At 38.7% G+C, this 14,954-nt stretch overlaps 1 long non-coding RNA gene across 1 annotated transcript; it reads right to left on the reverse strand.

Moving 5' to 3' along the window:
• Window positions 1-555: 555 nt before the first annotated feature.
• LOC108719290 lies at window positions 556-14,585 on the reverse strand. Its single transcript, XR_001936199.2, has 3 exons — window positions 11,000-14,585; window positions 7,533-7,594; window positions 556-1,383 (listed from the first exon to the last, which is right to left on the reverse strand). It is a non-coding gene; the product is annotated as an uncharacterized LOC108719290 (long non-coding RNA).
• Window positions 14,586-14,954: the final 369 nt, after the last annotated feature.

The raw sequence follows: 14,954 nt of genomic DNA on the forward strand, positions 1-14,954 counted from the left end.
CCAGCCCAATTCCCATGACATAAATATAACTTGTAAAGCAAAGCTCTATATATTTTGTGGTGTATTTACTAAAACTAACATCTTCCGGCAACATGCAGTTTGTATTCATTTGTGGGATTCAAAAGCTATACTCTATGGTTACAATTAAGCTGGATGGATTCTCAATATGGAACACAGCTGATCCACTCGCTCTCAGCATGCAGGTCTTTGGAAATGAGATTGTATAGCAGCCATCTGTCAAGCTTTCAATATCTGCTCTCCTCTACTTCCTTTATTACAAAGTATATTTTATCTTTTCTCATTTGATTTTTTTCCCTCTCTTGTGAAATTGCAGTTATTAATATTTTTATTTCATGTGAACTTACTCAGTTTACCAAACTCCTGCCATCTGTCCTTTTAAAGAAATCAGTCATTTGCAGCCATTACCTTTTGAACTACAATGTACTGTATTTTTGGCAAGGTTTCTTCTACTTCGTTTCCAGCATACTCATATTCTTGCAACTGTGGTTAATAAATCCTCGCCTGCATCATATTAAAGTCTTGTTAAAATATTATTTTTATTTTACCGATTTATTCCAAACTTTTTTTTTTTATGAAGCGTTAAAACAAATAAAGGTTTATTTAGGGGACACTGGAGGAATTATGTGAATATGCCATTTATGGTGACTGTGTTCCTAAGTGATTTCTAAAAGATTTCACTTCTTATTCTGAAATACTTCAGCCTTTTAATTTAATATAGCTATGTGTTTCCATTATTGGACTTCCTGCTCTGATTGGAAAAATCTGTATGTTTTAGTTCATTTACATTATTATCCTAGAAAAAGAGCTTTATATATCTGTATATATGTGGCATAGATATTGGTTGAAATTTAGCTTTAATTAGGGATATACCAAATCTCAAATTCAGTTAAGGAGTCGTCTAACTCTGCATTTTCTCCACCAACAAGAAAGAATTACATTTCATCAACATGCTCAAACTAAACAGTGTACTACAGTGTAGAGTCCTGCAGCGGGTCGGGTACCCGTGGGTACCCGCGGGTTACCTGCAAAAACCTGCAGTACCCTGCGTGTAGAAGTTCCGGGTATAGATGTGGGTCAGTGGTTCTTCGGGTTTGCGGGTTTGGGCCGCTGTTCTTCTCAATAGTGATTTAAACCTCCTTTTTTCTAATCAGGTCTACTTCCGATGATGCCACTTCCGGTTTACAATGACAGCACTTCCTGTTTTACTCCTTTTTTTTTGATCATGCCTACTTCCGATTATGTCACTTCTGGTTTACAATGACTTCCTGATTCTTAATGGTCAGCAGGTCGCGGGTCCGAGTAGCATGTCCAATCAGGTAAGAATGCGGGTTGCAGGTTTCGGCTACAGGTCGGGTATGGGTTCTACAGTGGCCAAAGTGTAATGATAAATATATTAATCGTGTTTGACTTTACCAACAGAGTATCACTATTACAATCAGCAACAAAGCCATATGAAACAGTAACTGCTTTCAGACTATAGAGTTGTTCAGTAGGACATGTGTTTAATTGACACCATCTCCACTACTGACGAGCTGGTCTTCCAGCTAATTGCCTATTATATTGATGAGTTTCTGCCAGCAATTTACAAATGGTAATTTCTCATCATTACTAAATTTTTACATAGTAACCTAGTTAAAATTAAACATACTGTAAGTAATGCATTTACTACTGCCAAAACACATAGGCCCTATCAAATTTTCTTTTCCCCCACTATTTAGTTAATATTCTCGAAGGAAGAGTAAAGCCACACGACACAACTAAGAAAAATTGTGGTTATTGTTTATACATAATGTAGAAAGTATAAGACATTGCAAAGGATAGCATACTGTATGTTAGCATTGTCTAGCTTAGAATCTTTTACATCCCTACCCTATAAGTGACTAGCCAACTTACAGAGATAGCAGATGCAAACCTACATTCATATTAACTTCATTCTGGGAGAACCTGCACATATTCCTGCTGGAATAGCAATCAAATGGAGCACAGGTATAGGATAAGTTACCCAGAAAACCATTATCCCGAAAGCTCTGAATTATGCAAAGGTTGTCTCCCATAGACTCCATTATATTGAAATACAATTTTTTTTAATGATTTCCTTTTTCTCTGTAATAATAAAACAGTACCTTGTACTTGATTCAAACTAAGATATAATTAATCCTTATTGGAAGCAAAACCAGCCTATTGGGGTTAATTCATGTTTACATGAGACTTAAGGTATGAAGATCCAAATAATGAAAAGATGCATTATCTGAAAAACTCCAGGTCCTGAGCATTCTGGATAATAGGCCCCATACCTGTAACAGAAAGCTCACAGCACTGCACACAAAATGGTGCACGAGGAGGGTTATTTACTAAAATCTGAATTTATCTCATTATTTTATTTAAAAAACCACGACCAAACTCCCATACCCAATTAGACCTTATTTATCATTTAAAAAGCTTCTACTGTTGACTTTTATACAAGCTAGGCAGGTCTGAGATGGTGGATTTTCGGATTCCGGCTTTTTGCAGGCATCAGGCTTTAGTAAAACTCGAAAAATTTGAGTTATTTAAAATAAAAAGCCCCAAAAAGCCCGACGAGATAAATTCGGAGATTAGTAAATAATCCCCTATGTGTTCCTATTTCCTTGAAACCCTCGGAAATTGTACCAATGTCTGCACATTGCATCTGACCCATGGTGAGTTCCATATATATTCTAGGACTTTATGAACGGCTTTTTGTGAAATTCATTATTTGTTTGCTGCCTTTGTAAACTAGTAGAATCTATGAAGCAATAAAAGGGAATACAAACTAACACATGTGGGATAAAACTTCTGTTTCAATATTCAAGCCACCCACCACGGAACTTTTCCAACGCTTTTGCTGGATTGTAGAGCATGTGCTAACTTTATCACTAGCTTCAGTTAGAAGTTCCCATGGACTGGAATAGTGATTTGTGAAATAAAATATTGTGCTAACTTTCTCACAGGTGATAAAATCCTTTCCTTTGAGAAGTAGGTTCCATGCATTTACATTGAAAAGAAAGAGTTTTAATGCTCATATCTAGTGATGGGCGAATTTATTCGCCAGGCGCGAATTCTCGGCGAATTTGCGCGATTCGCCGCCAGCAAATAAATTCGCGAAACTCCCGCGAAAATTCGCGGCAAAAATTCGCCGGCGTCAAAAAAAAAATTGTCCGAAAAAAACGGTGTCAAAAATGGGCGTTGGCGCCAAAAACGGGCACCGGCGTCGAAAAAACGGGCGCCGGCGTCAAAAACGGGCGCCGGCGTCAAAAACTAGCCGTTTCGCGAATTTTTCGCCGTTTCGCGAATTTCGCGCGAAATTCGCAAATTTTTCGGCGAAGCGAAATGGCACAAATTCGCCCATCACTACTCATATCCTCAATAGGAATGTAAATCACACTTTCCATCCTCTTTTACACAATACTTTTCTGCGCAGAACCTTGTACACATCTTTTATAGAAATTACGGATGCACCGAATCCACTATTTTGGATTTGCTTGAACCCACAAATCCTTCGCAAAAGATTTGGCCGAATCCTGAACTACTGTAAATCCGAATCCTAATTTGCATTTCTATAAAAGATGTGTACAAGGTTCTGCGCAGAAAAGTATTGTGTAAAAGAGGATGGAAAGTGTGATTTACATTCCTATGCAAATTAGGGGTGTGAAGGGGAAAACATTTTTTACTTCCTTGTTTTGTGACAAAAAGTCACGAGATTTCCCTCCCCGCCCCTAATTTGCATATTCGGCCGGGCAGAAAGATTCGTCCAAATCCTGTTGATAAAGGCTGAATCATGAACCAAATCCTGGATTCGGTGCTTCTAATAGAAATTGTATCTACGTTATAGAAAATGCTGCAGCTTTTCCTTCTTGCGTTTTTGAATTGTTTGTATTGTTTTTGTATTGTTGACAGACGAATGCATTCAAAAATGTATTGTAATGTTATCTTACTATGGAGGTTTATCCTTAGGGATTATTGATTTATTATTCGCCTAATACATATTCGCAGCAAAGTTCATAAGTGGAAACATTTTACTTAAATCTGTTCTTGAATTTTGTAATGTGTTTTGCACTTGGCACGAGAAAAACTAAAACCACCTATTGAATTCAGTGCATTTGGCAAAACAGTTGGGGAGCAACACAAATATGAGAAAAGTTCCTGGGGTGCCAAATAAGGGCTGTGATTGGCTATTTGGTAGCCCCTATGAGGACAGGCAGCCTACAGGAGGTTCTTTTTGGCAGTACAGCTGGTTTTTATGCAACCAATATTGCCTCCACACCTGGGATAGAAAAAGAAGCACCTGCTTTGAGGCCACTGAGAGCAACATACAAGAGGTTGGTGAGCAACATGTTACTCCCGAGCCATTGGTTGGGGATCACTGGATAAGAGGAATGCTTCCAGCTAAAATTTGGTATTGCTTAGTTACACAGGGCAGAGAAATGTGATAAGTATCAAAGGCAGTTACAGAAGTTTAAACGTTTCACCAGATATCCCAAGGTTTTTGCACTCTTATTTTTTGTAACAACCAGTTTTTAGGGGCAGATTTAAGTTAAAAAAAAAACTAAAATTTTTAAAGATTTATTATACCCGACCCTGGAAATTGCTTGAATCCGAAAAGATACAATCTAAAAACTGTCAAGGTCATATCGAAGTCAATAGCAGAGGTCCCTTGAACCATTTGAAGATGTTATTAGCCTTCATGATGTTCGAGTCTTTTTTGTAGAGTTTCGCTCAAAAATTCGATCAATACGAGCGATTCAAGTTTTTTTCCCCGAAAACTCAATTAATTGAATCGTTAACCTTGAACTCACTGATTTGAGTTTTTTCTTAGAAAACATTCGAGTTCATTCGAGGTCTAAACAAGCTCACATGACTTTTGATAAATAACCCCCTTAATTTACATGTAGGGAAACTTAATCACTTGTGAGACTTGTAGGGCCTGTGTTTTCTCAGACATTTATGTATGGCTATACAACTAACTTAGAAGTTGTGTCTATATGTGAGGTTTCAAGAAATTTGTCTGCAAAGTTTTGATAGATATTAAAGAAAGATGGTTTTGCTGATTTAAATAAAGAAATCTTAGTTGGTTTTGTAATTAATTGAAAGAGTAAATTGGTCATCATTCATCATCAGCTGTATGAACATAGGGAAGGACAATGGAGGTAGAACATGTTCATGATTGTATGAAGGCTTTTACATGTGTCTGCAAATGTAATAGGTTTATTTTTATGCACATAAAAATCTCCTTAACATCTTGAAGTAAATACACTCTAGCAACTGTTTGGTGTCTCCATATACTGATATGTTATAACAGTATTAAACAATAGTGCTAGTGGTAGGGTGAATCCAATCGATTGATCACAGTAGAGCTCTCATTTCTATACTTTGTTGTGCACATAAACTCTATAAACCAAGAATGGGTTTTATTTATATTGCACCAAAAGCATGAGCTTGTTTTATTACTCCTGTCATGAACACATGTGCAGCGACAACATTGAAGCTAAGATTGATCTTCCCAGCTACTTTCACATCTCTAAAAGCCCCATTCTTTTTGAGGAGCTTAAACTAACAATGCAGTTACCTATAAATGCACAAGCCATAAGGATTCATTTCACTTTGGCTTTTCAACAATTTGAAGAAAGTATGGTATGCTTCGACAGCTGTAAATATGAGGTTATGATGTAGGTCATGTTTAAAGAAAAAGGTTGGAGTTTAGTTTTTATAACGCTAAAACACACATAAAAGTCAAAATCTGTTATTGGCAAATACTTTAAACCCTTAAGCGGATTTTAAGGATTACATATTTATTTCTAAATCTGTAATGACCTTGATGAGTCAGGATATTGATCTATTTGTACAATTTCATTATGGATTCACGTGTCTCAAAGCAACGTGCAATTTAAAGCAGAGATACTAGGTTATAGTCATATTTAAAGAGAGGGCATTCCGTGAGTCCTGGCATAATATGAATTATCCATAACCATTAAAGCTAACTAGCCTTTGATCTCTATGTGTGTTTAGTCCTCATATTCTTCAACCTTCATGGGATCTAATGTGATAACCTTCAGAATAAAATTCAAACTACTGATGGATGTTTAAAGCAGTTCACATCTCTGTCTACCCCATATCTAATAACTTATTTCCAAATATGCCTCAAACTGCTTATTATGCTCTTCTTAGGGTCTGCTCCTCCATCCCTACCCACTACCTTTCCATATACAGTGCATGCATTTGACATTTCTCTAGTGCACCAAACCTTTTCTGTAAATTCCTTCCGATTCCAACAGAATTTCTCTAAGTTTCAGCCGCCTCCTAAGAGCTCCCCATCTCTTACTTTGCTAACTTTAGATCTTTCACCTTATGTCTTATAACCTCTTCTTATTTTAGATTGTAAGATCTAACAATCAGGGTCATTTTACCTCCTAAATTGGTCAGTATTTGTTTTTGTCTACGTTCCAATAAGGATTAATTATATCTTAGTTTGGATCAAGTACAAGCTACTGTTTTATTGTTACAGAGAAAAAGGAAATTACTTTTAAAAAGTCTATGGGAGATGGCCCTTGTTGAATTCAGGGCTTGCTGGATAACAGGTTTCCAAATTATGGATCTCATACTTGTACACATAAATAAATAAATAGTCAGGAATAGAAAAAATCATCTTCTGAAGCCTAAAGGCATGAATGCAGTATATTGTTCACCGTTGAATTGACCTTTTATTATGATGTAGAAAGTCATATTCTGAGACAATTTGAAAATACTTTTAATTTTCTATTATATGTGGTTTTTGAGTTATTTAGCTTTTTATTCCGCAGTTCTCCAGTTTGCAATTTCCATAATCTGGTTGCTAGGGTCTAAATTACCCTAGCAACCATGCATTGGTTTGAATGAGCGACTGGAATATGAATAGAAAGATGAGCAATCAAAAAGAGCAATAACAATACATCTGTAGCTTTACAGAGCATTTGTTTTTTGGATGGTGTCAATGACCCCCGTCTGAAAGCTGGAAAGAGTCAAATAATTAAAAAACTACATAAAGTAAATAATAAAGTCCAATTGAAAAGTTGCCTCGAATTGGCCATTCTGTAACATATCAAAAGTTAAATTAAACGTGAACCATCTCTTCAATAGGCGTTTGTTATATGGTTATGGAGAAATTAACCCATATCTTTGCTGAACAGTAAAATGTAAGCAAAACATTGACAGGGGGATGTTGGTACAGGTATGGGACCTGTTATCCAGAAAACTTGGGACCTTGGTTTTCCGGATAAGGGATCTTACTCTAATTTGGATCTCCATGCCTTAACTCAACTATAAAACCAATTACACAAGAAACAAGCACAGTATGATTTTTTTTTAAGGATTAAAGATATCTTAGTTAGGATCAAATACAAGATACGGCTTTATTATTTCAGAGGAAAAGAAAATAATTTTGAAAATTTGAGTTAAAATGGAGTCTATAGGAAATGGCCTTCCCAAAATTCTGAACTTTCTGATTACGGATTCCATACCTGTAGTTGTGAAGGGCAAGGATATTGATGGACTTGTCAACCCTTCTGAATTGCCGGAGACTCTTATTCAGTACAGAAAATAAAATATATTTTCATAATTTACACAATTACTATGTTCCTTGATGTTACAACTGTTTCATAGAAATAAAAAAGAAGCAAGAATGCTCAGACAAGGTTATGCACTGGCAATGCCTGGTTTATATAAAGTTTCTCCCTAAAGCTGATGGGCTGAAGTCTTTTCCCTTAATAAAAAAAAAATTATACAGTTCTTTGTGCACTTTTTGCATAAAGATGATGATATTCTATACTTGCTCCAGCCTGAAACATCCTCAGCATACAAACATATGGTCAAATATAACTAGATTATTAGAGGGGAAAGGGGGCATTTATATGGTGAAAAAAAACAGAAGGCTTCATGGCTACTGAAAAGAAATAAACATGATTAAACAGATGGTAGCATTCACAATAAATATTGGCAGGCTTGCAAGTGAATCATTTATGCATTTGTTTAATTGAATTTTGAAACTGCAATATTGTTCAATTTTTTAAATTATTATTGGCAGTGGGTAGGAAAATTAGCATGAGCAGCATAATTAATCATGGGAAAAAACTGTGCAAAAATCATGCATTTTTCAGTTTACCAATTGCGATATGTTATTAGCTAATGAATTCATACATTAAGGGGTGGTATATTTAAAGAAGCAATCACTGCAAGTCTAGAAATCCACAACATCCAAGAAACTTGCATTCAAATAGTTGATTAGAAAATCTAATTTAATGTCTGTGATTTTCCTAGACTTAAGCAATGCAAACAAATATCATGTACTGTATAGTAGTATAGGCATGGGACCTGTTATCCAGAATTCTCGGGACCTGGGGGTTTCCTGATAAGGGAAGTTTCCGTAATTTGGATCTTCATACCTTAAGTCTACTAGAAAATCGTTTAAACATTAATTGAGATTAATTATATCTTAGTTGGGATCAAGTAAAAGGTACTGTTTTTTTATTACAGAGAAAAAGGAAATCATCTTTAAAAAAATTATGTTATTTGATTATGGATAATGGAGTCTATGGGAGACGGCCTTTCTGTAATTCGGTGCTTTCTGGATAACGGGTTTCCATATAACAGATCCTATATATCCTGTAGTATAAATTATTCATATAACCAAAATATTGTCAGCTACAGAATATACCACTTTTAGGGGGTTATTTATTAAACTCGGTATGCCAAAAACCCGTGTTTTTTTACTATAAAAAATTTTTTAGCCGAAATTTTTTTGGGGGATTTATTATACCCCGAGGATGGAAAATCCGGCAATCTCAGACCTGTCGGTGTTGCATATAAGTCAATGAGAGAATTCCCAAAGCTATCTAGATCTGCGATGGGTTTCGTGTAATAATCCGAGTTTCTTGGTGGAAAATACAAAAAAATTGTATGATTTAGTTTTTTTCACGATTTTTGCGAGTTTTTTCCCTGTAAAGAAAATTTACGGCAAAGTGTATTGATAAATAATGAGAAAAAAACCTGTGCGGATTTGTCAGAGTAGTTTTCAGAAATTATTGAGATAAATTTGGACTTTGATAAATGTGTCTCCCTTTTGAGTCCATGTGCATTGTGTATATTAAAAGTCATGACAAAAAAGCAACAAACAACTAAGGTAGGTCTTAAAGGAACAGTAACACCAAAAAGTTAAAGTGTTTTAAAGTAGCCCTACACCGATAAAACAACTGTGTTTGCTTCAGAAACACTACTACAGTTCATATAAACAAGCTGCTGTGTAGCAATGGTGGAAATTGAAAATAAGTCTATATGGCACAGGTTAAATAGTGGATAACAGATAACACCATTATGTTCTACAGAGCTTATCTGCTGTGTAACCTGAGTCTTTTCTCCTTTGAATGGCTGCCCCCATTGCTACACAGAAGCTTATTTATATAAACTATAGTAGTGTTGCTTAAGCAAACACACCAGTTTTACCAGTGCAGGGCAACGCTGCATTATATTTTTATTACTTTAAAAAACTATATATATTTTCATGTTGCTGTTCTTTTAAGGACTTCATGAACGCACTTGTGATTCTTTCACCCAAAATTTTACCCTATTTTGAGGATTTGTAATAAAAGTGGTTTTTGGAACAAAGCCAGCTTAGAAGAAAAATAAAGTCCAATGGCATAATAGTTATAGCTTGAAAATGTCACTACGTCTTGGCAATCCTCCAGTGGGTTGACAGCACAGAGTTTTATCTATGTTATGCCACAAGTATGTCAGGAGAAACAAGTTCCACTTGGCGTATTCTGGGTATCTGCCACTGATGCATTTGGCAGGTGGCAGCGTGGGACTGAAGAATCAGCAAAGTACTTCAAAGGAGTTTCCAAAGAACAATATCATTTCTGCTACAAAGCTGATGTGAGTGTTGCTTAGTACAAGAGTCCCATATCATAACAATACATACTACAGAAACCATTGAGCTGCTACTAAGCTTCATAAGGAGGAGAAGGCAAATAAGGAATATAGCCCATTTCAAATTGTATTGCACGAGATGATATTAATTTGTATGCCTGATGAACGATGGAAGGAGTGGATCTATCCAATTCTTTTATTTGATTTTATGAAGCTGGAGTGTGCCCATAATATTTATTATCACATTCAATCTCAACAGGAGAGTAGGAAACAATTTCATAGGACTATTTAGACTGACCTTGCGTTTCATTGTTTTATTGGACCACATCCATTGAAGTTAGGAAGGTATGACAAGGGGTACAGCTTCCGATGTTCTGGCTAGATCAAGTTGCTATAGGTTTCTGCACTACTACTATTTTCTTTTTTTTTGGGGGGGCTGATATTTTTATAGGATCAGTTTCCTTGTATTGCTGTACTACTTTGTGTTTTACAGTCTTTTACCATTTATTATTCTTATGCAAAATATGTTGACCATTTTTCCATTTGTGTAGGAGACATGATTCTGCTGTTAATTTGAGAATGAATTTCACAGATGGTTGAGACTATAAGGGTGGTGACGCTAAGATTATAAATCTAGAATGTATATCACCGGCGGGGTGACATTCGGAGAGCTTTGTTTTCCTAAGTCGCCCGAAGTTTCCTCGTGAGGCCAGCCCCCCCTACAAGTTAATAAAAAAATTGGTGGTCAGGGGCCCCCATAAAAGTTAAAAACAACTTTACTGGTGGCCAGCCTCCTCCCAGCAAGTTAAAAACACATTGGTGGTCAGGTTCCCCCCTGCAAGATATAAAAAAAAATGGTGGCCATCCACCCATTAAAAGTAAAAAAAAAAAATAGAATTTTTATTTTAAAAATGGTGGCCAGGCCCCCCCTTACAAATTAAAATTACAATTTGTGGTCAGGGGTGGATAAAAAATTATGGATAGGGGCCTATAAAGTATAAAAATATTACATTGGTGGGTTAATAAAATAAAAAAAAAACACACCTTGGTGTTCAGTGGAACTTACCTGTGGTTCTTCTTCCTTCGTGGGTTTCTTTTGTTTCTTTTTGCGGCTCCAGGACTTTAACTTTGGGTATTTTCGTGGCTTTGGGTCTTTCCACAGCTTCGGCTCCGTTCCCAGCTTCGGGTCTTTGGCACTTTGGCTCTATCAAGGGGGAACCAGCTGATTTAAAAAGTGCAGCACAGCCCTTTAGGCCCGGGCCTGGTACGACTGTATCCCTTGTGCCCCCCCCTGATGGCAGCCCTGCTGCTGGACCTGCTACCATAGCTCTGGGTTCTGCCCCTGATCATTAAACTGATGATGTCTGTGACAGGGCCCCTCCCTCTCCATAATGTCAACAGCTGGTTGGGTTTAAATAAGCAAAGGGGGGAATTTGGACTTGGGTGAATGCAGATTTTTAAGGGTGGGTTAGGTTTGGGTGTGACCCACCCATTATTATTGTGTAATGCAAAAATAAAATTTGCTCCAACTGTACATTAAATAATTCAGTCAAGATTTACTAGAATATTTGAAAGAGGATTTCAGTGGTGTTCAAAATATCTTACATCATTCTCAATGGTATTAAGATATGCAATTAAAAAAATATGTTGCTTGTAATAAAAAACAGCTTGATGCAACTTTCCAAAGACAACACAAGTAGTCAATATGTCAATTTAGTCCCTATAGATCAGGGGTGCCTAGACTTTGTTACCCTGGGATCTACCCTCGACACCTGGCCCCCATCAGGAGATCTACCATGATAAAAATAGTGGGCCATCTACCGTAGTATCCCAAGCCCATAAAATGGTTATAATACTACAGTACTACACTAGAAATAAAGACATTGCTCAATTGCTTTCCATCTTTTTTTTCCATCCAAAATCTAAATCTAAAATCTAAATTTAAAAGATTAACGTTCCTGTCTCTAGTGTTTATTTTTCTCATTTATTTATGCCACTATCTGCCTTTTCATCCATTCTTCATTTAGCATCAGCAGCGGCCAGAGAGGAAAAAAAAAAGTGTGAGCAAAAGAAAAAGACTGAGAGGGAATGAGAGACAGAAGACAGACAGGAGAGAGAGAGAGAGAGATGGGAGAAATGACATTTGGATGCGCGCAGTGCTTAGCGCCAAATTAATTAATACACCTGTTCCTTTCTACTTTCCCCCTTCAGCTCTGGCTAATGGAACTGTCCCCTCTTTATGCATCTGTCCAGCTGTGCAGCACATGACCCAAAATCCATTGTGGTGCAAGGAGTTTTGTGCCCACTTACAATAACTTAGTGCCCCACACAGGCATGAGCAGGGAGGGCAAACCTTTGAGCCGGGATCTCCAGCTGTGGGAAAGTCAAATCTGCCAGCAGGAAAAGAGCAAAATCTGCTCCGTCCAGGGCCCCTTTAATGGGGGTGAAGATAGCCTTGGGGGGCCCTGCTGGGCTCACAGGTGAGAAGGATCTTGATAAAGAAGGGGGACTATTTGGCTGGGGGTTGCTGTTTCTCTCCTGTCCTTGCGCGTGACGTCAATGGAGGTGCACGCTTGTCTGCAGGAACTGGTCTTTCTGCCGGTGACATGGAGTACCAGACGGTCTGGACAAACTTTAACTCCTCTCCTGGGTTGTGGGACCCATCAGGGTGTATGGGCACAGGACCTGGTGCCGATGCACCCCATGCATTTCCGCCACTGCCGCTCACTTACTCTTATACTATCTCCAGTCCATGAAGTTGAGGTGGCCATCTTTACTAAGGGACCGTGCATCCCCTGTGGAATGCACAGGCCTTCACCAGCAGTGGGAGCGGCAGCAGAATCCTTCAAGTCTCTTCCATGTCCCCTCCTCTCTGGTCTAGGCAGCTGGCAGGTCACAGTCTACCAGGAACATTACTGGGATCTACTGGTATACCGCGATCAATGTCCTGGCCACTCCTGCTACAGATACACACTAAGGGGCAGATTTAGCAAAGGTTGAATTTCGAGTTCATGGGAGTTATTTGAAACTGACTGACGAAGGGGTCCGCCCCAGAAACGTTACATCACTGATGTGAATTAAATACGCTTTCGTGTGTTTGGTAAAGTATTGTAAGTTATTTAGAACTCCAATGAACTCCAATTGCAATTTATTAAAAAATTATAATTTTTGAAACTCGGGTCAATGGTATCTACCAGCAAACTACTCGGGAAAAAAACACGAATGTCAGAAAGGTAGCAAACAACTCCAAACCGATCCCAGGACATCCCCCATAGGCTAAAACAGCAATTCGGCAGGTTTAGGGTGACAAAAAGTCGAATTCGAGTTCTTAAAGAGCCAGTGTATGATAAATTCAAATTTTTTTAAAAAAAAACAAATCTGCATTAGACAATTCAATGCATAATTGTTATCAAGCTCTGCTGGGGTTTGATCCAGGAACCTTCTGGTTGAGAGCAGCCATTTCCTTTTCATCTGGGTCCCAGCATGCTCATTGGTGGGTTGGGGTCAGCCAATCAGGGCTGACCCTGCCCTATAAAAGCCAAGCCCTCCTCACATCTGTGAGCATTGGTCTTACTTGAGCACTGAGACACTTTCCCTGGCTCCTGTGATTCTAGTTCTGTTCTTATCCTGTTCCTCTTCCCTACTCTTGTACTACCCTGGTCTGGTTCTTGCTCCTGACCTGCACCAGTCCTCCTTGTCTCACTCCATCCTGACCTGGCTCTACACCTGCACAATCTTTTTCTGTCCCAGACTCTTCATTCTGCTTTACTTCTGTCTACCAACAGTTTTTGGCCCTCTACGTCCCCACCCCATCCAAGTCACAGATTTATTGCCCACTCCATCCTGCTTCACTCTGTTGCTGATTCTGCCTCTTTATCTGCACTGCTCTGCCCCAGTCCTCCTCCTTATTTGGCCTGCCCCTGACTCTGCGCCTTCATTACCCTGATCCTGTCCCAGTGGCGTAACTACCGGGGGAGCAGGGGGTGCAATTGCGCCAGGGCCCCCCGGCAGTCACGCTGGCTGGAGTCGGCTGCAGCGCCGCACGGATGAGGGTGGGGGGCGGGGCACGGTTGCACGGCCCGCACCAGGGCCCGCCCCCACCTAATTCCGTCACTGTCCTGTCCCTCTATCTTCTCATGTGTCCTGTGTGCACAACAGTTCCTGCCTGAAAGACTTACTCCTTCCCTAACTTCTGCCCTTTTGCATCCAATACCTTTCCTTGATAATTATCTTCCAAAGAAACACATTAATTGCAAAGGAAACTGGCCTGTGTTTTGTTGGACATGTGCTGAACTTAAAGTACCATTAAAGCCTGTTTTAGTTTGCTAGGTACACGCAACCTCATTTCAATTCTATGTGGAGGTGATTTGGGCTAAGTTATCAGTGGGTGCCATTAGAACCACATTGACAACAGCCTTGGGCAAGTCACCCATTATAAAGTACATTACCTAATGAACAGCGGTTCTTTGTCAAGTGTGACTGCTGTTTACATTTACATTTCTATTCAGCCCCATGAATGTTTGGGTTTTACATGAGGGTAAAGCTGGCCATAGACGCAAAGATCCGATCGTACGAATCGTGGATTCGTACGATTTTCGGACCATGTGTGGAGAGTCCCGACATTTTTCGTCCATCGGAGATCGGTCGTTTGGTCGATCAGACGGTTAGAAAATTTCTGTCGCCTGCCGATAATATCTCTGCGTGTATTGCCGATCGTACGATTTTCAGTGGGAGACTGTCACTAGTGTTGTGAGACATAAGTATCATATGATTGCTGTCAGGGGCAGAACATTGGGTGATCTGTTCTTATTTGATCGGAATGGTAAAGACTTTGATCTGAATGGTTAGTGGAGGGTCGGCAGATGGGAAAGTCCGATCGTACGTTGATTCGTACGATCGGATCTTTGCGTCTATGGCCAGCTTAAGAGTAAGAATTGACAAACATTGTAAGAAACTGAAAAAAAAAGTTAAACTAGTATTTCAAAACACTTTCTAGTTGCTAGGGAAATGTATTTGACAGT

This window comes from Xenopus laevis, chromosome 6L (assembly GCF_017654675.1).
Source record: "Xenopus laevis strain J_2021 chromosome 6L, Xenopus_laevis_v10.1, whole genome shotgun sequence".
In the NCBI taxonomy this organism is placed as follows: Eukaryota; Metazoa; Chordata; class Amphibia; order Anura; family Pipidae; genus Xenopus; species Xenopus laevis.